We start from the raw sequence: 26,027 nt of genomic DNA, 5'->3' as shown, positions 1-26,027 counted from the left end.
AATAAGCTCAGGGAAAAAATGCTCAGCCTCATTTCATTCATTATTGATAAGAATGTGAATTAGTATGGCCTTTGGAAGTGAAATTGGCAATATATATTACAAACTTAAAAGCATATATGCTTAGACTCATCAATTCCAGTTCAAAGAATTTACTTCAAGGATAGTCTTGAAAAATTCCATAAAAAAACCTAAAAGGATACTGATCACAACATTGCTTTCCAATAGTAAAAACAATTAGAATAACCTAAATTTCCATGAGTACGAAAGTAGTTTTAAAAATAATGGTACATCCATGAAATGGAATGCCCTGAAATCATAGAATGAATTTGGTCTACAGTTAACAGGAAAGAGTTCCAAGATTAAATATTAAAGGAGAAGAAGCACGGTATACAGCATTGTCCTTTCGGTAAACTTTTTAAAGGATTACATATGAATGTAATATTCACTAGTTGGTTGCCTCTAGCAGCAGACTTAAGTTTTCAACAACACCATCCATCCAATTATTCTTCTGATATGTGACCTTGCCACACCCTTATCAATAGGTGGAGTCTAATTACACACCCCTCGTTGAATCTGGACTCCTTAATAATTTGCTGGTGACCAACAGAATACATTGAACTGACAGTTATTTCTGAGGCTCTTTCAGGAAAGATCATAAAGTTTCCATCTGGTACCATGTAATTCCTGCTTTCCTATGATCCCTGTGATGCTTGCTCTCTCGTCTCTCTCTCCCTCTCCCTCTCTGTCTCTCAATTTCATCAAAAGATACATCTGTCGTCTGCCACCGGAAGAAAATTTGCCAACCAAGAACACAGCCACAGCTAAGAAGGTGACTTTTCAGACACCTCTGTGGGATCCACAGACACACAGGATTTTAAGTCCTAGCATGAACATAAAACTTGAGGCTTGTTTTGCTCAGGAGGACACTATCGGATTAGAAAATCCTCATCAAAAAAAGGGGAACTAACAGTCCATCAAGAAAGTGGACACCAAAACGACCAACGGAATTCTCCAGACACCAGCAGGGGCCAATGCCAACCCACCTCCGGAGCACATGAGGCCAGCCTCTGAGGACAGGGATTCCAGTGGGCCACCATGGCTCCCTGGCTGGCCTGGATCCCTCAAGTTCTCCCCAGACCCCCATGGGGTCTTGAAAACCAAGCATCATCTCCAGGATGGTCTGACGGCCCTTTGCAAGATTTGGAGGAAAACGTACGTTCTTATGCCTTAGAGAAAAACACCACATCCACTTCCAAAATCTTAAAAGACCAGGCCAGGTTTGTGTCCCATGGCAGAATGGAGAAACCACACGGAGCCACAGGAGAAAGCTCGCGCCAGGTCCCCGCTTCCCTGGCCACTGCGCCACCTCCAGGCGCTGTCCGCGAAGGAGCCTGGGGCAGGGCGCCCGGCAGGCCTGCTCCGGAGGCCCAGACCGGCCCCGGGGCGCTGCTGGCCCCCAGGACACCACTCCCGCGGCCTCCGAAGGCTGGAAGGATCACGCCCCCAAGTCCACAGAGGGAAGAGGCCGATGACCAAATGGCCGACTCTTCGAGACATGGGCCTGTAAGGCTAGAAACTGACTTTCCGGGCTGTGTCACCAGCAAGAAGCTGCTCCCACCAAGGACACTGGGGAAAAGACCGGACTCAGACCTCCCTGGAGGACGAGACCGTGGGTGAAACCAGAAAAGGCCCCCGAAGAGATGGACGAGGATCCCATGTCCCCTCCCCGGGGTCTTTGAACCTGGACCGCGACAAGTTGGTGACCCAAACTTAACCCGTCCGCAGGGGCCAGAGAGACCCAGCCCCAAGGACGACGTCCCCAGAGCAGGCCACCTGGGCTCGGGGCGGAGCAGCTGGGCGCCGGGTTTACAGGTGCAGACTCACCTCGCGGCCGCAGTGGTTCAGCCTCCGCGGACGTCGCTCCTGTGGTGCAGACCAAGGCGGCGAGGAGGGCCGGGCGAACGGCGTTCTGCGCCCTCCAGCCCCGCGGCAGCGCCCCCTCCTCAGCGCGGAGGAGCCGCCGCGACCAGACGAGGAGCCCTTCCCAGAACCATCCGAGGTTCTGGGCCGGGGAGTGGGGTTTCCGGAGCCGCTTGGGACGTCCTCGTGTGAGGAGTCAGCCTTGAGGAAACGGTCCCTATGCCTCAACGCGGACCGCTCCTGGGCGCCAGCCCTCGGGGAGCCGCGCGCCGGCCGAGGCTGGAGGCTCGCAGCGCGCGCCGGGCCGACGCGTCTGCCTCCGGAAGCCGGCCTCGGGCGAAGGTGGGGCATTTGGTTTCTGAGTAACTCCCGGTCCTGCGCCAGGGCCGCCCACGTGTCCTCAGTGTGCTGCAGTGCCGCCGTCACAGGGACCTGGACGAGGCCGTGGGGACGCAAAAGGAGGACGTGCTGCTGAGGAGCCAGTGTGAGAAGCTCCACGTGAAGAAACGGGACGTGGGGAAGATCCTGGACCCGCTTGAAGGGATGGTGTACCAGGCAATGCAGGACGCGTGGAAACAGAGGGAACTTGCTAAAGCAGAAATCCAGAGGGCTCTTTTTTTTCTTAATTCGTTTATCTTTGTTAAAGTGAATAACCATGTGTATTCCAATATGGGTGCCTTTGGAATTCTGACGGACAGTGGGACTGTTACAGGAGGCCTCGCCCCAGTCTAACAAGGATCTCGGGTAAAGCAGAAGCCTTCCCCGCGGGTCCAGGAGATACCTGGACCAGGAATGGTGAGGCCATTCCTGTCCTCTGAGTCCCACCGGTCCCCTCTCCACTGAGGAAATATTCCTTTAGCTTGAGCATTCGGAAACAGGTCCAAATCCAGAACACCAAGAAACTTAAGGTAAACTTACCTTTAAACAGTATGTTACATTTTTTTAAACAAATCAGTAACTCTATTCTTTTTTTTTTTCCATTCCCAACTGGCTTTATTATTTTTTTTGAAGTATAATTGACATGACATTTTACTAGTTTCACATGTACAAAGTAATGATTCAGTATTTGTATATATTGCAAATGACCACCACGGTAAGTCCAGCTAACATCATCACCACATGTAATTACAAGTTTGTTTCTTGTGATGAGAACTTTCCAGTCGCATGAATGTAGTATTATTAATTATAGTCACCATGCTTTTACATTCCCATGACTTAATCGTTTTAGAATGGGACATTTGTACCTTTTGACCTCCTTCACCCATTTCACCCACCCACCACCACCCCTTCTCAGGAAAGAACTTATTTTTCTCAGGGTTTTGTGGTGGTTTTTTTAGGTTTTTTTTTAGATTCCACATATAATGAGATCATATGATACTTATTTTTCAGTCTGACTAATTTTACTTAGCATAATGCCCACAAGTCCATCCATGTTGCTGCAGACGCCAAGATTTTCATTCTTTTCTATGGCTTTTTTCATTCTTTTTCTATGGCTGAATAATACTCCATTTTATATATATATATATTCTCTTTATCCATTCATCCATTGATGAACATCTAGGCTGTTATCATGTTTTGGCTATTATAAATAATGCTGCAGCAAACATGGGAGTGAATGTATCTTTTCAAATTAGTGTTTTCGTTTTCCTTGGATAAATCCAACTGTGGAACTGTTGGATCATATGGTAGTCACATTTTTAATTTCTTGAGGAAACTCCATAATGTATGCCATAGTGGCTGCAGCAATTTACATTACCACCAAGAGTGCATAAGGTTTCCCTTTTCTCATCCTCATCCACACTTGTTATTTCTTGTTTTGATTTTAGCCATTCTGAATGATGTGAGGGGATATATCATCATTGTGGCTTTGATTTGCATTTCCCTGGTGATTAGTGATGTTGAGCACCTTTTCTTGTACCTGTTGGCTATCTGTGTTCTTTGAAAAAAATGCTCCTCAGATCCTCTGCCTATTTTAAAATTGGATTGTTTGTTTTTTTGATATTGAGTTGTGTGAGTTCTTTATGTATTTTGGATATTACCCCTAATCAGATATATGATTTGAAAATATATTCTTCTTTTCCACAGATTACCTTTTCATTTCATTAATGGTTTCCTTCGCTATGCAGGAGATATTTAGTTTTATGTATATTTATATTTATATTTAGTTTTAGTTTTAAGTCCCACTTACTTATTTTTGCTTTTGTTGCCTTTGCAACAAGAAGTGTCCTACCCAAAAAAATCATCACCAAGACCAATGTCAAGGATGTTAGCATCTATGTTTTCTTCTAGGAATTTTATGGTTGCAGGTCTTGCATTCAAGGTTTTAGTGTATTTCAGGTTAATTTTTGTTTATGGTGTAAGATAGTGGTCTAGTTTCATTTTTCTGCATGTGCCTTTAGAGCAGAGTTGATTTAGCTTCATTCTTAGGGGTCCTAGGGTTTGAGGAATGGTAAATGAGCATTGGCTTCAACTTAAAGTCACCAGCTTTATTAACCCCCAACAAGAGTCAGCCTCTCCTTTGATGTTTTGAAGCCAGGCATTGACTTCTCTTTAGCTATGCGAGTGCTAGATGGCATCTTCTTCCAATAGAAAGCTATTTGTCTACACTGAAAATCTGTTTTTCACTTTGATGTTATGCAATTGGTTTCTTCCCTTAATCCTCATCAATCAACCTCTGCTAGGTCCAAATTTTTCATCTGCTCTTCCTCACCTCTCAGACTTTAGAGAATTGAAGAGAAATCCTTCTTTGGGATTAGGTGTTGGCTTAAGAGAAAGTTGTGACTGCTTTGATCTTCTATCCAGACCACTAAAATTTTCTCCATATTAGCAGTAAGGCTGCTTGACCTTCTCGTTATTCAAGTGTTCACTGGAGCAGCACTTTTAACTTTCTTCAAAAACTTTTCCTTTGTTTCCATTACTTGTCCATTTGGCACAAGAGGCCAACTTTTGGCCCATCTCAGTTTTTTACATGCCTTCCTCCCTGAGCTTAATCACTTCTAGTTTTTGTTTTAAAGTAAAAGACATGAAACTCTTCCTTTCACTTGAACACTTAGGGTTATTAACTGGCCTAATTTCAATATTGATTTGTCATGGGGAATAGGGAGCCCAAGGAGAGGGAGAGAGATTGGGAAAAGACAGGTCAGTGGGGCAGTCAAAGCACACACATTTATCCATGAAGTTCACCATCTTATATGAGTGCAGACTGTGACACCCCAAAACAATTACTGTAGTATCAAAGATCACTGATCACAATAGCAAATATAATAATAATAATAAGTTTGAAACATTGTAAGAATTACCAAAAAGTGACACAGAGACATAAAGTTAACAAATCCTGTTAGAAAAATGGCTCTGGTAGACTTGCTCTACACAAGGTTACCACAAATCTTCAATTTGTAAAAAATCCATTATATGTGAAGCACAGTAAAACAAGGTATGCCTATATTGCAAATGCATGGAAAACCCCTGTCCACCTACATGTACTACTTATAAAGTCTTATCAAAGAAGTTTTAATTAATCATGCTTCAAATAATAGTTCTCTAATCAGCAGCCATACCAGTTCACTGAAAAATTATTACAGGAGGTACAATATAGCAAATCAAAATCATGTAATAATATAGTTGATTGAACTTTAGGCATAGTCTAACATGATCTGTTGCCATGGTATAAAATTTATATGTATGTGTGAATATATATAACATATATTAAGCCTGATGTGCATTTGAAATGCTTTTCTGCCATTTCTTTAAGTTTTTATTACACAGTGTAATATATTTGAGGTCTTTGTTTCTGTTTATTAATAGGTTGCCCAGATAAATTCTGAAGAATTTGATCTAGAGATTGGCTCTGATACCTTCACAGTTGGTGACAGGGGAAGTTGGACCCTCAGAACATTCTCCATGTGTAAGTTACCAATGTTTCATTCTTCACTTTGCTTATCAGGTCTTTGTGAAATTTTACCCTTATTTTTTTTCTTCAATTTCTCCCACTACCATCAGTGGAAGCGGTATAGTTATTGTTATGAACGTATTAGTATTGTATTTATTAGTCTTTCTTCAATGAAAGATTTCTGAGAATCCATTGCCAGATAGGAGCCCATTGGAACTGGAGGCTTAGAGTGAAATTGCAGAATGGTTGTCTGGACCTTATTTTGAAAATTACTCTTGCCTCTACAGAATTTAAAAAGAAACTGAAAAAAGTATAAAACTTCCCAGAGACTCTGATTCTAATACCAAAAAATGATGGGTCCTGCTCACTTACTGGTGGCAAGATCTGAAGATGAGTTTAAAAGATGAGAGTTTGTAGCCATCAAGATCTGAAGTTGAGAGTTTATGAATGACTTGACACTTGAAGTAGTCAGCAATGAATCGCACTAAGAGTTGGGATAGTTGAAATAGGATAAACACGGTCCTTAATGTGAGCTAAAAGAATGAACATATGTTGACAAAAGGGAAAGTTAGGAACTTATTTATTGCCTGTCCTTGGACTTTTCATTCCAATAACCTATCTCTGATGTGTGGCATAAGAAATGTTTCAGCAAGAATAATTGTTTTTTCTCTGCTGTGAACCTCAAAAGTTTAAGGTATACTTTGTCTCAGAATTCCTTTTATATCTACTGATTAACAATTCAGGATTCATCAACACAGTGTTTCTCAAAATGGGGTCTCTGCATCACAATTACCTGTGCACTTTTAAAAATGTATATTTCTGGACTCCATATCCAAGTTACTGAATTAGTTGTATGTGGGATTTGGGCCCAGGTATCTACATTTTGATAGATTCTCCATGTGATCCTTATGCACACCAAAGTTTAAGAACTGCTGATATAAATATTTTAAAGTTATTTTCAGCATTAACAACTCCTCGAAGTAATGCCCTTATCATGTGTGTATTTATCTTAGTCTGTAAATTGACTAAATTTATATATAGTATAATAAGCACTTGTTTTCATTTCTTTCTTTTTTCTTTTCTTTCTTTTTTAATTTTACAAGTAGGTCTCCCAGTACTATAATTGCAGGATCTTGTAATAAAACCAAGGATTTACCTTATATGTACATTATAGGTCCCAATATTATTCCCTCTTGGTTTTTATCTTTCCAGGAAAAAAACAAAAAAACTTACTCTTCTTACTTGTCTTCATGCACATTTGACCTCAGCTTCAACTTCTCTCCTCCCCTCCTCAACATGGATATCATTGATCAACTACAACTTTGTTGTCTATCTCTGAGCCTACTACAATTCCATTTTGTGCTACCTAAAGTATGATGGACAAAAGGGCCAGTATTTTACATGCCCTAGATTTTTGGTTATATTGCTCAAATAGTTTATAACTTCATTTTTAACACTTCCCTATCCCCTAAAATGCTCAGTATTTTTATAAGAGTGTTAAGCCTGGTAGGCATTTCACTACATTGACCTAAAACTTTACTGAAATAATCTAGTTTCTCCTAGATTTCCTTGTGGTTTTATACCTAATACTTTGGATTTCATTATATTGTAATATTGTGTTAGAATTTGGCAGCCACATACCTAATCTGATCAGTAGATGTGGTTTCCTGTTGTTGTTTGCAAAATACAGTTTTTTAAAGAACTGAAAATTACACATAAAAAATCTGAATTTATAGTTTCTTTTGATAAATAGGCAACACTAGGCCTGAATTATCACCTAGCAAAAATTGGCTGGAGCTTTCTTCTTCCCCCTTTAGAGAAGGCACAGGTTCTCCTTAGCCACTAATAATTGTATTGTTTTGCCCTTAAGCTTCTAAGAACCTTTGCGTTGCCTGCCAGTTAGGTATATGACACCTGATATAACACAAAATTTAGTATTATACTTACTTGGTTTTAATATTTCCAAATAAAAAATAAACCTGTTCCTTTATCTGACACTTATAAAAGTTGAAGTTTCTTGGACACTAATAATTTAAAGCAAATTTAGGGAATGATCCTCACTTATTTTGAGACCTTTGTACATGTTTGATAGATCACATCATATGTACTTCAGAAATATATATGTGACAGGACATACCTCTTTTTTCTGCTTAAGATAGAGGACTGGATTTTAGGTTTAGATTCTTCAAAATATGGACAGGGAAAGGCAGGCTGGGTAGTCAGTTGACTAAAAAGTGTCTCTTAACAGTCTTTTTTCCTAGATTTGCCACAAAACAAAACTTAGTATATCTAACTTGGGTCAAATATCTGAAGTCATCTTGTACAATAACATCCCAGATGCTAGATGTATATCCTCCTCCTTTAGCCACTGCCTTAAAGTATCTATCTGTGAGCTAATTAATATCACACAATTATAGGCAGAAAAATTATAGACATGTATTTATAAGTCTAATAAGACATAGAAGGAAGATGTCAACATTATGATCTTAAATACTTAATCATTAAAACTGTTAAAATTTAAAATGGTTTATTAGGATAAAGCAGTAATTTGTATGATCCTTAGTGTTAAAAAAATGTTTGAGCCAAATTATTTATTTCAGTGCTTAAAAAATTATAAAGATAATCATGAATTCTGTATACTGTTGAAACTCTCTTTACACAGTAGGTTACTGCATTAATGACAAAGAATGGCCATTAAATAATATTTTTCAAAAGAGTACCAAGGTCTCAAATGGATTTCCCTTTACCATCAAATTCAGAGTTTTCATTGACTGTTTCATTTCCAGTAGGAATAAATATTAAAGCTTCATTCTGTGACCATTGTCTTTTAGAATGTTCCATCACTAGATCTAAATTGGTCCCTTAATGAGAGTGTGGAATAAGGTAGGAAAAAGGAAAATACATTATGTTTAAATTTTAACCATAAGACTATAAGACTGATACATGCACATATGTGCACACCCACATACACAATTTCAGATCCAGACCTCATTGTGTCATATATATCTTATGTTTTTGCAAAACTCAAAATAAGAAATAGGGCAGTGGCCTTTACTATATATACAATGTTTAGATACTGAGAAAAAAAACCTGTATATTTTAAATATTACCATAATTATATAAAAAAATGAAATCTTCCTTAGTTAGAAGACCTTTGTATAAATCACACTCCTTCAACTTCTGCATGTAAACTTCTTAGAGAAATTTGAACCCATTTGGCTTCAGTTGCCTCAAAAAAAAATACAGAAATTGTATTAGTGGTGTTGCTGTTCTTTGCAAAATTCTTGTTATCAAGTATAAATGAGGCCCCATTTCTTTTTATATTGGAACACTAGTAGAGATATTAAATGCATTTTTTAAATTCTGTATTGAATGTGTGAGATCAAGTAGCAGATGAGGTGAGAAGCATGGGATAATTAAGTGAAAAAAAATAGGCTTACAATGGATTTTTTTGAAGATGATCCCATAGTCAGCAACATAAGACCAGATAAAGAACAAATATGTTGATGGGAAGTGCCTTTATAATCCAAGTGAATTGTTAAATTGAAATAGTTGTATCTCACAAACTAAAATGAGTTTTCTTATGCTGTTAGAATGAAAAAAAGACAAAGTTACATTTTTCTTCTTCTCACATTGTCCCTAGTTTGTGTAATAGTTCTATTTCATTACTTGCTGTATTTCCCTCAATCTGAGAAACTATATTAATTTTGGCAAATCAATGTGATTCCCATTTTTCTTCTATATTCCTCTATCTGTAACCAGGAAACATGCTTCCCAAACTTGCTTTTCTCACTCAGAAACAAAATTACATTTCTCTGAAAATATAACCCTTTTCCTTCAGTAAGGATCACTACAACAGAATTTAGGTAGTGCCCGCCTCCTCAAGGTGTTCAAATAAGAGCTGGCTAACTAGCTAACTAGAGATTTTATAGAGTTGGAATTAGATCAGAAGTTCCTTTGAACTCTCTAAGACTCTGTGATAAGAGAACTTACTGGATTTGTAGCTACCAAGGAAGCTAATATAATGTGAGTGAACCTGAAGCATAGTTTTTAAGGTTAACTTTCCTTAAAGTAAAGGCCCACCCATCTGGACATTTGCAGAGCCCAGAGTAAGAATGCAAATGCAAACTCACATATCAAATGTCAAATGTTTAAAGTTACAAGTCAAACTACATATTTTTAAATATAATATACTCCATCCTTCTGCCTTTATAAACATACCTTTGTAACAACCTGGAAGGACAAGTTTGAATTTAGAATTCTAGGGATTGTGTGATATCCTTTTGGGACATGGAAGCATGAGAAAATGTGGTCCCATCCCAGCCTGCAGCTAGCCACTCACTCTTCCCAACTTCAGCTCCATTCTTCACAGTGCATTGGACTTCCCAGTCTACACATTCAAACTGTCCACACCTCTCTGCAAACCCACTGGACCTAGGGATATATATCACGTATTATGGCCCTGGGAATGTGGACCTGGAAAAGAGGCCCATACATGTCCAGATAGCAGGGAATTCCAGGGTACCAAGTACCACTGAGTTATAGAACAGCACTTCTCAAACAAACTATAAAAATAGAATATTTGTTTTTATTTCTAATTTATCTTCAACTGGTACTTTTATAAAATGAGAGAAAAATAAATTCCTAGAAAGATGAAATAAAAACAGATATAAATACAATCCCGTTGTTTTTTTTCATTATGAAATTCACCAGACAAAATTTCTCTTTCAAATTACTCTAGAAGTTTGGAACACTTACTGCCAGTTTCTATACTTACCATATTTGGGGCTGGAAACTAGTCTAGGATCTCAAAGGGGAAGTGGGGAAGGGATGCAAGAGCCAGGCAGGCACATCCCTGAGCAATAGTTAAACTGCAGAAAGGTCAGAGGAGGACCCTCTGCAGGGAAGGAAATCAAGAAAGGTGTCTATCCTGTCCAAGTTTAAAAACAGTATTACATATGTGGCATGGTAAATTCTTATGAACTTATGAAAAAACCCAACTGAAGGGAATTTGTTTTAGATAATATTCTTCTAACAGATAAAACTATTTTCCATTTAGTGATATTATTTAACAATCTCTTTACTCATGTGTGAACTCCATTTTGCTTTTTCTTAGGCTTGATCCATGTGTTAGAGAGTAATTTTTGGCACCAAATTTTTAAATTTTTTTTAAAGATTAAATAACCAATTCAGAAAACATAGTTAAAAAAAGGAAAATGCATTTATATAATAGAAAGCTATGTAATACTGTAATATTGGAAAGTATTCAAAAACAGGATGAATTCAACTTATATTTAATTTTATAAGTTCTGATTAATTTAATAAATACAGATACATCCCTTTAATAAATATGTAACTAGATACAGAGATTTAGGTTACAGGATTGAATTAAGCTTCTTTAGAAGTATACAGTGTTTTTGTTTCTCATTTTCTTTTAATATTTAGATTCTAACAGGTAAAATCTATTGTCATATTCTGTTCCACAAAAAACTGTAGCCCATAGAGTCATAACATGTTCAGCAGCTAAAATAACCATCCAAGAAAGGAATTAACTATGAAAGGTTCTTTTAAATAATTCTTATAATTTATTTCCCTGAAATACAAAACATATATTTTTCACAGTTCAGTAACTTAAAAATAATTTGTGAGCTACACATCTTTACCTTAAGACTTTGGCTCCAAAGAAATGCTTGTGACAAATGTACCAGCAGTAAAATTATTAAGTAATAGAGAATGTGCTGTAGCTGAATCATGTGCAATAGGAAGTTCTCTATATAGTATCATCAGATAAAAATTCCTCAAGTAATAAAAAAATCTCAAATTCACAGTTCAGAGATTTGCTATACCATAATCTACTGCCCATTTATAGTCTTTTCTCTTTCACTCTCACTGTCATTCATTTTCTCTCCAGTGGAGTTATTTGTCGTTATGGTGACAACCTAAAAGATCGCTTTCACAGAAAGACTAAGCTCCTAAGTCTTTTGCCTCCTGCTGTTCCTTGGGGGAGTAGCTATTTAAGAGCTCTTTTCCTATTGGCTACAGTCCAATGGGACCCATGAGCATAAGCTCAGCTGGCCACCAGAGTGAAGTGAAGAGGTGTCCCCTCGAGGCAGCTGCAGAAATTAGGGTGACAGACAAGGCGATAAGCGCCTTCCTGAGATATACTGGTGAGCTGCAGCAAGGCAGAGGGAGAACTTAAAGACTGCATACACTGCTCCATTCCCTGAGAGTACCTCCATAAATCCCTAGTTGTGTGTCAAAGCAGAAGGCTGCCCCTCAAGCCAAAGCTCCCAGATAAGCAAATAGGCCTCTTTCATAGAAAGAATGAGGTGTGTTTCAGTCAGCTATCTCTGCCGTGCCTTTGGGATAGTAGTCAGCTAAGAACTAACTGTCTGTCCATTTGTTCTAGACCTACAGGACCCAAGATCACAATTCCCCTTGGCCTCCAGAGCCAGGTGATCAAGGGGCATCCCCTGGGCAACAACCACAGAAACTAGGGCACCAGATGTGTGTAAAATTCCCTTATGGAAGAATGTGAAAGTGGCACCCATCAGCTGGAATGAGGTGAGGAAGAGGGATAGATGGTGCCCATCCAGGAAAAAGAAGGTAGCACCCACTGGCTAGAGTACAAAGATAGTCCTCGCAACCTAGAACAAAGCGAAAGGAAAGCTGTCGCAGCTGGGGGTTTCAGCCCCAGGCAAGTTCACTCTGGACTCGGTCAGACCAAAAAATCACAACAGAACATTTTTAGGGTTAAAGGTCGTATACCAAGCTTTATTCTTGTTATGGCGGGTCAAGCTCTAGAATCTCAGCAGCCTCCAAGGCAGTCTGCATACAGCAAGCCTGTCTCTACCTCTGGGCCTCTCTGCTGCCTCGTAGCCCCAGAGAACTGGGTAGATCTCTTTATACAGAGTCAGTGATGGCCCATTGCCAACATGTGTGCAAGCATGTGCCTGCAAGCATTGCACATGGGCATTGGGCAAGCACACCAGGTTCAGGTGATGATCCAGGCCATGGAACTTCCATTTTCCCTACAGAAGCATATAGGTGGCACCTGCGGGGAAAAAGAAGAAAGAAAAAAAATAAAATATAGTACCTCTGGCTAGGGTGAAGCAAAGGGAGAGCATAAAGATGATACCCACAAGCCAGCAGGCCCCTAGATGTATGCTAAAATAATGCCTGCCCCTTGGGCTGACACTTAAAGATTAGCAAATGAGCCTTATTCACTTAAAGTCTGGCTGTCTCTTGAGATCAGCTGCTTCTGTGGACCCTAGTTGCAGATGAATACAAGCAGTGAGACCTTTAAAAGCCATTTCTCAGATCAGAACAGCCTTGTGGTTCTTATAGAGGTAAGCTCCATTGTTTTCCAAAGCTTGATGCCTGTGTCTTGTCTCTCAAATGCAGGTCTTGGTAGTTGGGATGCCTGATTTGGGGTTATGGGGAATAGCCAGGATCCTCACCTGACCCTAAGATACTTGCCCACTATGTATATGCAATGCTAGCAGCCATATGCTTGCACACACATGGGCAATGAGTTATTATTGACTCTGTATAAAGACCTCCACCCAGTGCTCTGGTGCTGCACAGCTGCAGGAAAGCAGAGGCTGGACTGGTGACAGCACTGAGGACAGAGACTGAGATGGCCAGTGGGGCAGAGAGGCCTGGAGGCAGAGATCGGTTTAAGGCATGCAGACTGCCCCGGAGGCAGATGGGATTCTAGCGCTTCACCTACCACCTTGAGAGTAAAGCTTCTTACAAACTATTTTATCCCCAACATGCTGTTGTTGTGATTCAGTCTCAGTGAACCCAGAGTGAACTTGCGTAGGACTGAAACCTTCTGCAAGACAGGGATTCAGCCCTTTACCTCTCAGAGAGTAGTTCTGGATTTTGAGTTTCCCTCCAATTGTGGGTCTCTGAGGATGTGATTTATGGCAAGACCATGTCACAGCCTCTACCACCTGCTTCAATGTGGGCCTTCTGTCATTCTCTAGATTTGTAGGAATTGCCCAGTGTCTTGCCAATGGGTTTCAGCCCTGGGGCAAGTTCACTATGGATTCAGTGTGACCAAAGAAATGACAGTAAAACATTCTTGGGGTGAAAAGGTTATACCCAACTTTATTTCCACAGTGGCAGGTCAATCACTAAAATCCCATTCACTCAGAGAAAGTCTGCATGCAGCAAGCTGGTCTCTGCTTCTGGGTCTCTCAGTCCACATAGCCATTGTCAGGGCCTCTGCCAGCACAGACGTCCTCCGGGCCTATGTACTCAGCACTGCCACCACTCCAGCCTCTGCTCTGCTCTCCTGCAGCCTTGCAGCCATGCCACAATGTCACTACTGGGCAAAGCTCTTTATATAGAATCAATAGCGATGTATTGCCCACACATGGGTAGTGAGCTAGCCAACCAGAGCCAGGTGAGATCCTGGCCACAGGAACTTTCATTTTATACACACCCAAACAGTTTGAGTTTTTTTCAAAAGAAGTTCTTCCATACATAGATACAGATTCTGTGTGTCTGTAGCAGCAGATAAGCCCAGGATCCTTGTATGTCACCATCTTGAACCAGAACCTCCCCAAATCCAGAAGTTTCTGAAAGAAAAACATCAACTTGCTACAGAACTGAACTCCATGGAAAAATATTTCTCTGATCTCTTCAGGCAGTTTGAGAAATAGAAGGAGGTGATTAAAAGCTACCACATGGATGAATAGTCACTGAAGAAGTGTGTTGAGGGTTACATAGTAAGAATTGAAAAGGAAACCAGAGATACCAAGCTGAAGGCCCATGCAGAAGGAAAAAACTGGCAAATATGGATGTCACCTAGATCTAGAGAAAGGCCCAACCAAGCAGAGGCCCTGGAGAAGAACACTCACTGGAGAAGACCACTAACAGAAGATTAAAGAAAACAATGAACTGACCAGAATTTGTGACAACCTCATTTCTAAGATTTGACATGAAAGTCCCTGACCAGTCCTCCCTCTTGTCTTTCTGTCTGTCTGTTAGGTTTCATGTTCTCAGAACCTCAACTAATTTTTAGACTATACTGCTTTAAAAAGAAGACTCATGCAAGTGCACATGAACTAAGACAGACTCTAAAATTTTTCCTTAAGTTAAAAAAAAAGAAGTTCTATGCAGGGGCTCTGGTCAACAGTCTCAACTGAGACCTACCTGTGTGGCATTCTAGCTGAGATTCCTAAAACATAAGTAAATAAGTCTCCAGAAGATTTGAGTCCCCAACCCTTCAAATATTTCAGCTGACATATTAGACATTATGAAGACAAGCTATTCTCACTGTGACATGTGCAGTTTCTTGACACATGGAACCAGTGAGCATGATAAACAGATAGTTGGTTTAAACCACAGAATTTGGGAGTGGTTTGGTATGCAGGAATAGATAACTAGAATCCCCCCACCCCACCCCACTACCATCTTCCATGTATCACTTTCTACTTTTCAAAAGTCCCTAGTTCATTTGGAGTCTTTGTCATTCTGGACAATGGAGTTGTCCCCCTCTCCACAGGCAAAATAGGTGACATAAGGTAATCTAATTGGCAGGGCTAACCCTCTAGCCACAGAGACTAGTTAATGTAAGTGCACATGAACTAAGATGGACTCTAATATTCAGGGTAAATATTAGGACTTTTGCTTGGAATTTTCCAAGCAAAATTGTTGTCTTTGGGCAATTTGGAACTGCTGCAGTTATTCATTCTTTTAACCACAAGGAAAGCCAATCTTGCAAATAAGGCCAAAACGTGGAGGAGAATAGTGTTGAGAACCCCAAAAATTCACATCTGGGAGTTCTGATGACATCACAAACTTTTGGAGTAAACCCTTGCCTTAAATTTGTCCTTCTGGAATTTTAATCATATATGTTCCCTTTATTACTAAAGCCAGTTGGGGTTGATTTTTCTATTGCTTGCAACGAAAAGCATCTTAAATTTTCTATATGTATATCTAAGACTTTCACATCAGTGCAAGACTCACATTAGTGGTTACCATGGATAAAAGAACTGAGGAGAAGGGAAGCTTTTATTTTTCACCTTATACTTCTTTGTGCTATTTGAGTTATCTAATAATATTCACCAATTACTTTTTTATCATATTGACAGGAGTCATCTGGATAGTGAGATAGGCCATTTTTTGCATTTGTTCTTCATGTTTTTCTATATGATATCCATCCATGACCCTATAATCCTTAAGTCGCTCCTTCCTATAATATAAAAACATAATAAGTACTGACCATGCTGAATAAATTTATTTATTACCTCTTTCAATCTTCACAAAAAGTCCAGTGATTAATCTATGTTATCCCCATGTTACAGAGTAGAAAAGTGAAGCTGACAATTATTAAGGAATTTGCCAAAGGTCATTAAATTAGGTAAATATTAAAACTGGTATTCAAATCAGGGTATGCCTAATACCACAGTTCATGCTCATGACAGCCCCATTATCAATGATTCGCATGCTTGTCCAATGTTGATTTAAGCATTATATCCTAGGATAAGGATAAACCTGTCAGCTTTTCTTTATTCTGAAAAACAACAAAAATTAGTTATCTGCTAATTCCGCTTACTAAGAAAAGTTGTTTTTTATTTTTTATCTGTGCTGGACAACCTAATCCCTCATCCAAATACTATTCTTTTAAATACTTGAAAATAGGTATCATTCCTCCTCAGCCCCGCCCCATAGTCACCATATCCATACTCATATGCAAATACACATACACACACACAGAAGCACACACATCCCTGGTCCATTCCTTCTCCAATGTCCTTAAATCCTATCCAATTAGGTCTGTCAAACTTCATTAAAGCCACTGTTTTCCCATTTCTACACCATCATGATCCCACTATCTTGTACCCCCTCAACACTCTTAAAAACAAGACCTGCAAAGGCTAAGTGATTTTCCCAAGGATACAAAGCTACCTATTAGTGGAATACAGGACATCAGTATTCTTCATCAGGCATGGCCCTCACAGTTCTTCATAGTGTTATTTCTTTGTATTTATTCACATTCAGGTAGATAGATAGGCAGGCAGACCACCATGCTGATAGCCTACTAATATAGTATTAGCAGCTTTAGGTGAGAATCCAACTTTGGAAGACGATATTGGATGTTTCAAGCCAGAGACTGAAAATTCAGAATGCTTACCAATGTGCTCAATAAACAACAATTGAGATATTTTAGGTGCTCTGACAGACATTTCAAAGAAGCAGTGTATCTAAATCAGACTGTATGAATTGGAAGCAATTCCTGGCTAAATGACATCTACCCAGTTTAGAATTATGCATTTCTCTTCCAAGTTTGACAAGAAAGTTTATTATATCCATCATCAGAGTCTAAAATGGCATCTTAGAAAATTGAACAGGTGCCAATAAGTACGCAGAAACACACCCTTAATCAGTCTCTGGCTTCTTGCAGAAAGAGGAACTGTGCATTGGCAAGAGAGTGATTATCATACAATACCCACCATGGTCTTGCTGACCCCGATAATAGAGCCCTAGCCCCCACTTCCTTCTCCTTGCAACCTACTCACTTCCCGTACAACCCTATAGACACACATTTTATAAGGTGCAGGAATTTGGCCATTCATCCATAACCATCCATATGATCCCTAAGTAGAATTATTCCATTTGACAATAACAGCTCCAAAATGTGTTGTGTTCACTAGTATGATGGGAGAGGATTAACCATTGAAAGAACTAGTTGTCCCCACTAAATTGTTTTTGCTTCTCTCTGTAGCCTCCCACGGCCCTCTGTTCACTATCTATGGGATGGGGTCAACTGACAACAATAGCCATTATTCATTCTCTCAGACTGTCTTCCTTTAATTAGAATCTATTAAAATATTCTACCTTCCATCTTCCCTCAATCATCTTTATACCATATTTCTTTATAAAGCCCCATACCATTTTCCTCTACTTCTTTTTGTTGATATCCTAGGCTCCACTGCTTTAAATAAATAAGTAAAAGAAAGATTATAATATACCCAATCCTTGATGTCTGGATTATAATTTTTTTAAAAAAACATTTTAAAATAGTTTATTAGCATGTGCATAAAGAGTAATGTTCTTACTCTAATTGACACTGCAGGGGTTTTTCCCTTCCATTCACTTAAAATACGACTTTTTAAACAAATATCCTTACAGTGACTCTAGGCAGAAACCTCCATTTATCTCCTAAAGAGTATACAGAGCATATAATGGAGCTGTGAACTCTGTCATCTCATTGAATATAAATTCTTTGTCTCATGAAAATATTTTCCTGTAGTTGGTGATAATAGCTTCCTTACATAAAACACTATAAGCTTGTGCACATTACCCTGGAGTTATGCACAGCTTCATAAAAGCCCAGACCTTATGTGAAACTGACTTGAACACACTGACTAATTTACTTGTTCTTATTCTGACTCACTACACATCATTGTTTGCATCAAAGTTCATAAATCTTCATTTTGTAAAAGATTCATGTATAAGTCTTGACTGATTGAATGAAAACTGAGCTTATATACAGTATAGAAAGAATAAAAATATATGTGAATTTGGTATATACATTTTCTTTTGATGATAATAAACCACTACAGATGGATTTTCATGTTTCAACTTAATAAATTCCAGCAGCTCATTATTGTATAAATTAATACAAGGCAACTGTAAAACAGCAATTAGAACTACACTACAAAACAGCACCATATTTTTGTGATCCTGACATTATATGTATTAAGTTTAAATTCAGGAGAGTAATATTTTCCCATCTTTAACCTTTAAGCCCAGAAAAAATTCATTTAGCCAAGCAATATGCCCAAAATAAACCAAAATTACCTAATATATAGAGAGCATATAGTACAAGAAAGACACCTATATAGAACTAAGTATTTAAGTATGGTCTAAACTATTAAGACTGGGCAGATAATTTTTCTCAAATAATTAACAGTTTTTTCCACATTTTGGTTATGATTAGAATCCATCTCTTTGAACCTATTTTTTCTATTCCCACAATTCTCTCAATAATCAAAATACAATTAATAACAGAATAGCTTGAATTAGATTGAGTCTTCCAAGGTGAGGAGAACACTACCAGTGTCAAATATAAAAACTTCTCATGTTGATTGATTGATAAAAATCTACAGTGGAGAATTTTAATCCATTAAAGCAAGGTCACATCATTAAAGAGAGGAAATTTTAGTACAGGTGTAAACATATGTGACAATATTAGACAGATGTTTAAATGTTACTCTGCTTCCTTGAGCAGATGCGTCGTTCGTAGTTCTATTTCAGTAAGTAGGGAACATCATAGTGAAATAAACACACATTTGGCAGCAAGAGATCATCATTTTTATGAATTAAATTTTTTGAAGGTGGAACGTTTGAAAGGATTTTGCTACAGTATATCATTGTTCCTGGTGTAAATTTATAGTGCCCTTTTTTCAAAATTGACTAAATCAAATCAAATTTCAATGATATGAAATGAACTGATGAAAAAAGCTGTTTCAAAGTCTGAAATGTTGTAGGCTTTTTTGTGTGTGTCAAGTCAAATCTTCCTTGTAGCATGTTAATGTAAATTGTGGTAGTGAATGTCATAGCTCCATCTGCTCCAACAATCTGTTGAAACATACAATTCTTTTCTAGAGAAAGGATTTTAGAATCTTTTAGAACATTGTTATCAGTACCCTTCCCAAATAAACTGTGTTTTGGCAAAATCAGTTCTTCACCAATGACCTAATTCTCTGCCCTGGCAAAATTTCTAAGTGATATTCCCCAGAAGTTAAAAATATTTCTTCTCTATTCCTAGAAAGGGCTAATCAGCTCTTGATAACATCCTCCATCCCATGTGCATCCATCCACATCAATGCAGCAGACACTGCATTTAGATATCACCGAGGGTGTTAGAACTTCTTCATAACAGAATTTAATTTTGGAAAAGGGAAAGAAGTCAAAGGGAAAACAGATTTCAGTCACAGCAGGGGTGGACGTAGAGAATCCTTGGGTTCAGATTCCCGAAACACCAGCATCAGGAAAGAACCTGTCCCAAGAATCAGAAAGCCTCAGTGGCTCTGCTGCTTCTACAGAGGGAGCTTGTGCAAGTTACTTAACATTCAAAGTCTCACTTTCCTCATCTTTAATAACAAAATCTACATTGATGAGCAAATGAAGCCTTTTTTGTGAAAGTGGAAAGCTCTGTATCTCTATAGAGCTTTGTTATTTAAGGTTGGGATGTGACCTGTTTTTTTCTTATAAACATTAGAGAATACAAATCTGTGTATTATGCAAAAATGCATGTTGTATATTTTGAAGCCCCAATTTAAATATGACAAAATAAATAAAACAGAGTAACTTTGAGCATCTTTGAGTATTAAATTGGAAGACATCTTAAAGATCATTTAATTCAACTCCCTCATTTAAAGACCTTTTTAAAAATGGTTATCAGGAAAGTCAAATGCTTTGACACTGATCTTAGTGCAGTATTTTAAATTGGCTAAAAATGGGCTTATTACAAAACCATGTTAAAGTCAGAATATACTGCTTTTAGCAAAAGAACACTTCATTGTATACATGTATTTATTGACACAATGTGTTAGGTGCTATTCAGGATAGGACTGAACTAGCTAACATCAGGACAGGTTTTGAGAAAAATAAGCACAATTTTGTCTCCAAAGTACTATAAGGGAAAGAAAACAAACAAAAATTACAATTTCTTATAAAACGAAATATATTCTTACCATATGCTACAGCAATCACACTTCTTGGTATTTACCCAAAGGAGCTGAAAACTGTCCATACAAAAACCTACATGTGAATATTTATAGCGACTTTATTCAAACTGCCAAAACTTAGAAGCAACCAAGATGTCCTTTAGTAGGTGAATGAATAAACTGGGATACATCTAGACAATGGAATATTATTCAACACTAAAAAGAAATGAGCTATCAAGCCATGGAAACGTGCAAGAAACTTAAAAGCATATACTAAGTGAAATAAGTAAGTCTGAAAAGGCTACACACTGTATAATTTCAATTATATACCATTCTGTAAACAGCAAAACTAGCAAAATTTTACTGGAGACAATAAAAAGATCAGTGGTTTCTAGGGGTTAGGGAGGAAGGAGAAATGAATAGGAAGAGTACAGAGGATTTTTAGGGCACTGAAACCATTCTGCAGGATATGGTAATGGAGATACACATCATTATACACATTTGTGCAAACCTATGGAATGTACAACAGCAAGAGTAAGCTGTAATATAAACTGTGGACTTTGGGTGATAATGTCAGTATAGGCTCAGCAGTTGTAACAAATGCACCACTGTCGTGGGGCATGTTGATAATGGAAGAGTATACGAATGTGTGTGGTGAGAGGATAAATAGGAAATCTCTGCACCTTCCTCTCAATTTTGTGTGAACCTAACATTGCTCTTAAAAAAATAGTTTTAAAAAAGGTGTATGTCATGGGCACAGGCAAAGACCATAATAAATATGTATAATACCATAAAGTTTACAAGAGAAACAGGTCACATCCCAACCTGTTGTTTTACACTTATTCTTAGTAACTGTGCCAACCCATTCCTTGTAAATTTAGGTAAAAGATTCTGTATCTCCTATTTTGTGAACCTAATTGACCTCTGATTGTGAATATAAATCTTTTTCAGAACAGACTTCCCCTGTGAATCCTTATTTCTTTTTCCCAGGTAGCGATTCTGGGTATATTGCTAGTAGCATTCTGGGTATATTGCTATTACAGCAGTTATCAGTTGCAATATATGGCAACTATTGGTTTATTCATGTGTGCCCCCTCTATGCTATGAGATCCATAGAAAGGGAGAAGATTGCCTTCTCTGACTAGCAGTTTCCTCATGCTGCCATCCCCTTCTTTGCCCTTTACACATGTAGCATGGAGTCTGTAACGTTGAGAAACTCTGAAAAACATTTGTCCAATCAGTGTGAGTAGCTTGAAGTGACAGTGAAACAAAAGATCTGGAGTATTGCCTTCTATAAAGAAGCAAAGTTTAATAATGAAAGTGGGCAAAGATGCTCTCTTGTGGGAAAACAGTTTTACCAATAACTGTATTAACCAATAACTACATTGACCATTAACTATAGTAACCTCCAAGCTTCCAATGCCCTCAAACATTGTGGGAACAATGTCATAAGTAGAGCACAAACTAAGTGAAAGTGGAACCTGATAATCAGTTAGAGTGAGGGTATGAGGGATTTGTTCTGTTTGGGAAAGTTAAACACTAGGTCTGTTTTTCCACAGTGACTTAATGAGTCAACAGTGTTACTCCCTTTATTAAATTACACATCTGTTCATTGGTTGCTACCTCCTAACAAAAGTTTGAATTTACTTCTATACCTATTCTTATTCAACGATGATTTTTAAAGATACAACTTTTAAGAAAAAGTACTAACATAAATTTTATTCTCAAATTTTTATTGAAAAAATTTAAAGAAAAATCATCAAGCCTTGAAAATAGTCATTTTTGTAATGTGCTTTAAATTCATTTTAGGGACATTTTAGAGTATGTTTGTCCACAAAAGTGCATTATATTTCAAGAGCAAGAGCTAACATGTAACATAAACATTAGAGATTTAAAAGAATATATTTTACAAGAAAAATTATAATCATTATTCAAAAGCCACCTGCAAGCTGTCATGAGCACATATATATGGTTTTAGGGTTATTGTAAAAGTAAGGTTTTACTCAAGAAACAGATCTGCCTGCACTGTTGAGAGCTGATATGTCAGTGAGCATTAAGAGACACTCTTAGACAGAGACTGGCTGCACAACAAAACACGTAAGTGTGCTGAATTCAGATAGAAAAGCTTTCTGGCAATGCATTATAAATCCTCTCGTAGAGTTGTAATGTTTTCAAAAACAGTATTGCCTTTTGATCTTTACCAAAAATAAAAGTATACTTTAGCTCTATGCCCACAAACTGACCGAATTTCCATAATAAAACTCTACTCATTTATAAAAAGCAAAAGAGAACATATTCTTTGAGCTCAGAGAAGATCTACTTGCTTTATTCTTATATAAACTCTATCCAGAAAAACAAGTATTAGGTTGGGTCATAGAAATACTACATTTAGAATACTTTAAAAAATATGTAACAGGGTCTTTGCTTAAACTTGAATACAAAATTTATTTTTTAAATTCACTGAAAAAAGCCACTGTAAAAATTCAAAATCTAAAGAAGTAATACCTAAGCCCCAAATAAATAACAAGATTTTAATCAACCATGACAATGTCAATGTGGAAAAAAAATAATTCTGTTTTCTTCCATGTCCATAAGTTCATGAAGGGATATTTTAGTTGAGATCAGAATTTGAAAGCTGTGGCTTAACCACAGAAAGCCTGTATTTTCTGTTTCCTAAAATGTGAAGCTGGGGCTATTAGCCACATGGTAACTGATTCTCCTTGCTTAGGTACATGTGGAGGGCAAGAGGAGCTTCAGCATAACAAGAGCATCACTCACTTTGAGCAGACCATCATCAACAAAGTCAAAACACCAAATCAGCATTCATGTTGTTTGCAATAACTGATATTTAAGAATTGAAGGTGTGCTCATGATACATGCCTCAAACAAAAAATTTCTTTGGTTCACATATATACAATCTTATGAAATCAAGATGATTCAAGGAGAGTTGAACAGATTGTATTCCTTAAAAACAATACCTGTTCCATTACAGTTTTACAGAAGTGACCTAAATTACTTTAGATGGCAGTTTGGAACAGTTGTCACCAATATGAACTACGTATATAAAAATATAATGTCCTCCCTAAGATGTTTTCTAATTACCAATATTGACTATGCATACGAAAATACTATAATGTGTTTCCTAAGATATTTCTTACTTCAAGATTCTCAGGTTCCCTGCCTAACAGAAGTTGAAAATGCTAATCAAAATAATCTAAAATCTCCATTCCAAAAATACATGTAATAAACCCTTTATTATATAAATTGGATACTGAAAGATAATAGTATATAAGTAGATTAGATGATAGACAACATTCAGGTATATATCACTCCCAAATTTATTTTTTTCAATGTATAAATATATCCAGAAACATGTGGCAGGATATGAACATTCATCTTGTTTTAATGTGGAAACAACTGTTTTTATCTTTCTCTGTCTACTGTATTATAAAAATAGAGTACAACTTTTTCTCCTCACCTCCAGATGAGGCTAGAAGATTTTGCCCTTTTAATCTCTAGTTTTCACTTGCTAATAATTCAACATTAATAGGCCCCCTCAGTATCTACAGGGAGAAATTTTTTTTTTTAAATGGAAAAGTTTGCCAAGTACTGTGCTCACCACTCAAGATAGAGATGTGAGCAAATATAGGCCTATTTCCATCCCTGGCATAATGAAGGCCACAGACTTTAGTCAAAGATTCCCACAAAATCATATAAGACTAAAAAAAGTGAATAAACTATCACATCACTAGTGAAAGGAACAGAAAGCATATTAATTTAGGACTGGGTAACCCAAAGCTTATATTCACTATACAGCACGGTAATGTCTCTTGTGGCAGTGGAAAATTTTTTGTACTTAATATGACAGAAGAGGAAAAGATTGGTTCCAAAGGCTTAAGTAATAGGGACACGAATTTTAGTCAAGTGTGTTTTTGCAACAGTTACAAATTCCCCAAATTAGACTGGCCTGCTTTTTAGATGAAAATTTAATCAAAGATTGAATTCTTTGACTGAATCCTGCACACCTGTTGTATTGTAACAAGAATTCTTCCACTGGAAGTGCCTTTCAACTTTAAAGAGTTAGTTAATGATTTATTTGATAGGTAATACTGCTGAACTAACAATAAACGTCAGTGATCCCTACACAAAGAAATATGCAATAAAATCATTTCAAAAAATACATTATATGACCTTTACTCTAAAATAATTGGATGTTCATCAAATGTCATTGGCCTTTCCATTGATCATCTGTTTCTGAAGTCTTCCCACCAACTCTTACCTAAAAGCTCCTTTATTGATTATTCCACTATGACATTATCAAATCAAGGGAAAATTTGAAACATTTGGCTTTTTAAGTATCTTTTAAATGCTCGACATAGTCTATATCAAATTAATATTCAATATAATTTCTTCAAAACCTTAAATTAAGACTTGATTTTAATTATCTCTCAATTACATCTTGCACTCTCATATGAGTTAGCTCTTTTCAAAGAAGTTAAGCTTCTAGGAAGAATTAGATTTTTAAAATGAAATATGACAACTTTAGACTTAAGTTCTGTTAGAATTATAAATGGTTCTCCCAAACAAGGTACCATCATATAATGTGTTTTCTCTTTTTAGTTACATACCTCTAACTTGTCACTTCAAATTTCCATATATATCTATGCCTTTTTCAAAAGCAATATATTGAAAACAATGGGAAAGCACTGGCTGTCAAATATAAGTCCCACTTAGAACTAGACAAAGTCCAAAGCACAAGGACTTCTGCATTATGTTTTATGCATAGTTGTGAAGACCTCAAAGCAGTTAGAAAAAGATTCATAAATGTTAACCATTTAGAATTTTTATGCAGGATATGGATAAAAGGAAACTCTCACACACTATTGGTGGGAATGTAAATTGGTGCAGCCACTATGAAAAGCAGTGTAAAGGTTTCTCAAAAAACTTAAAATAGAAATACCGTACAACCCAGCAATTCTACTTCTGGGAATTTACCCAAAGAAAACAAAATCCCTGATTCAAAAAGATACTTGCATCCCTATGTTTATTGCAGCATTATTTACAGTAGCCAGGATATGGAAACAACCTAAGTGTCTATGAGTAAATGAATGGATAAAGAAGAGATGGTACATATACATACAATGGAATATAACTCAGCCATAATAAAAACTTTATGAATGCCACTATAACACACATGAGGAACAAAAGAAAGTCAAAAAAGGCCTCCTGTGTTTTTATGCCTGGTTATATTCACTTACTTCCAGAAGCGTAAATCTGACCCCAGCATAAACATTTTCCTTAAAATTAATGTTTAATTAAGTAATCTCTTTAATTGCTATCAATTTTTTATTTTCTATTTTTCCCAGTACCCTTTATTTTCAAGTTTTATGCAATGAATGTGTATTATTTTTAATGAAAAAAGTTGTAAGATAAATAAAATTAAAACATGATTTATCTACTATGAATTAAAATATAACCATAGTTAAATATGACCAAACATCAAACTGAAATAGCTTTAGAAATATAAT

The 26,027-nt window shown here is 37.3% G+C and overlaps 1 protein-coding gene and 1 pseudogene across 1 annotated transcript in view; one reads left to right on the top strand and one right to left on the bottom strand.

The window, feature by feature from the left end:
- LOC140845365 (cyclic nucleotide-binding domain-containing protein 1-like) overlaps window positions 1–2,236 on the bottom strand; it is a 203,331-nt gene extending 201,095 nt beyond the window's left edge. The window contains exon 1 of the mRNA XM_073219434.1: window positions 1,885–2,236. The gene's annotated coding sequence lies outside the window, so the exon portion shown is untranslated. The remainder of the gene's footprint in view (window positions 1–1,884) is intronic.
- LOC140845693 (transforming acidic coiled-coil-containing protein 3 pseudogene) lies at window positions 2,140–14,758 on the top strand (annotated as a pseudogene).
- The last annotated feature ends 11,269 nt before the right edge of the window (window positions 14,759–26,027 follow it).

This window comes from Manis javanica, chromosome 2 (assembly GCF_040802235.1).
Source record: "Manis javanica isolate MJ-LG chromosome 2, MJ_LKY, whole genome shotgun sequence".
Lineage (NCBI taxonomy): Eukaryota > Metazoa > Chordata > Mammalia > Pholidota > Manidae > Manis > Manis javanica.
The sequence above is the reverse complement of the archived record's forward strand: the minus strand, read 5'-3'. Positions and strand labels throughout refer to the sequence as shown.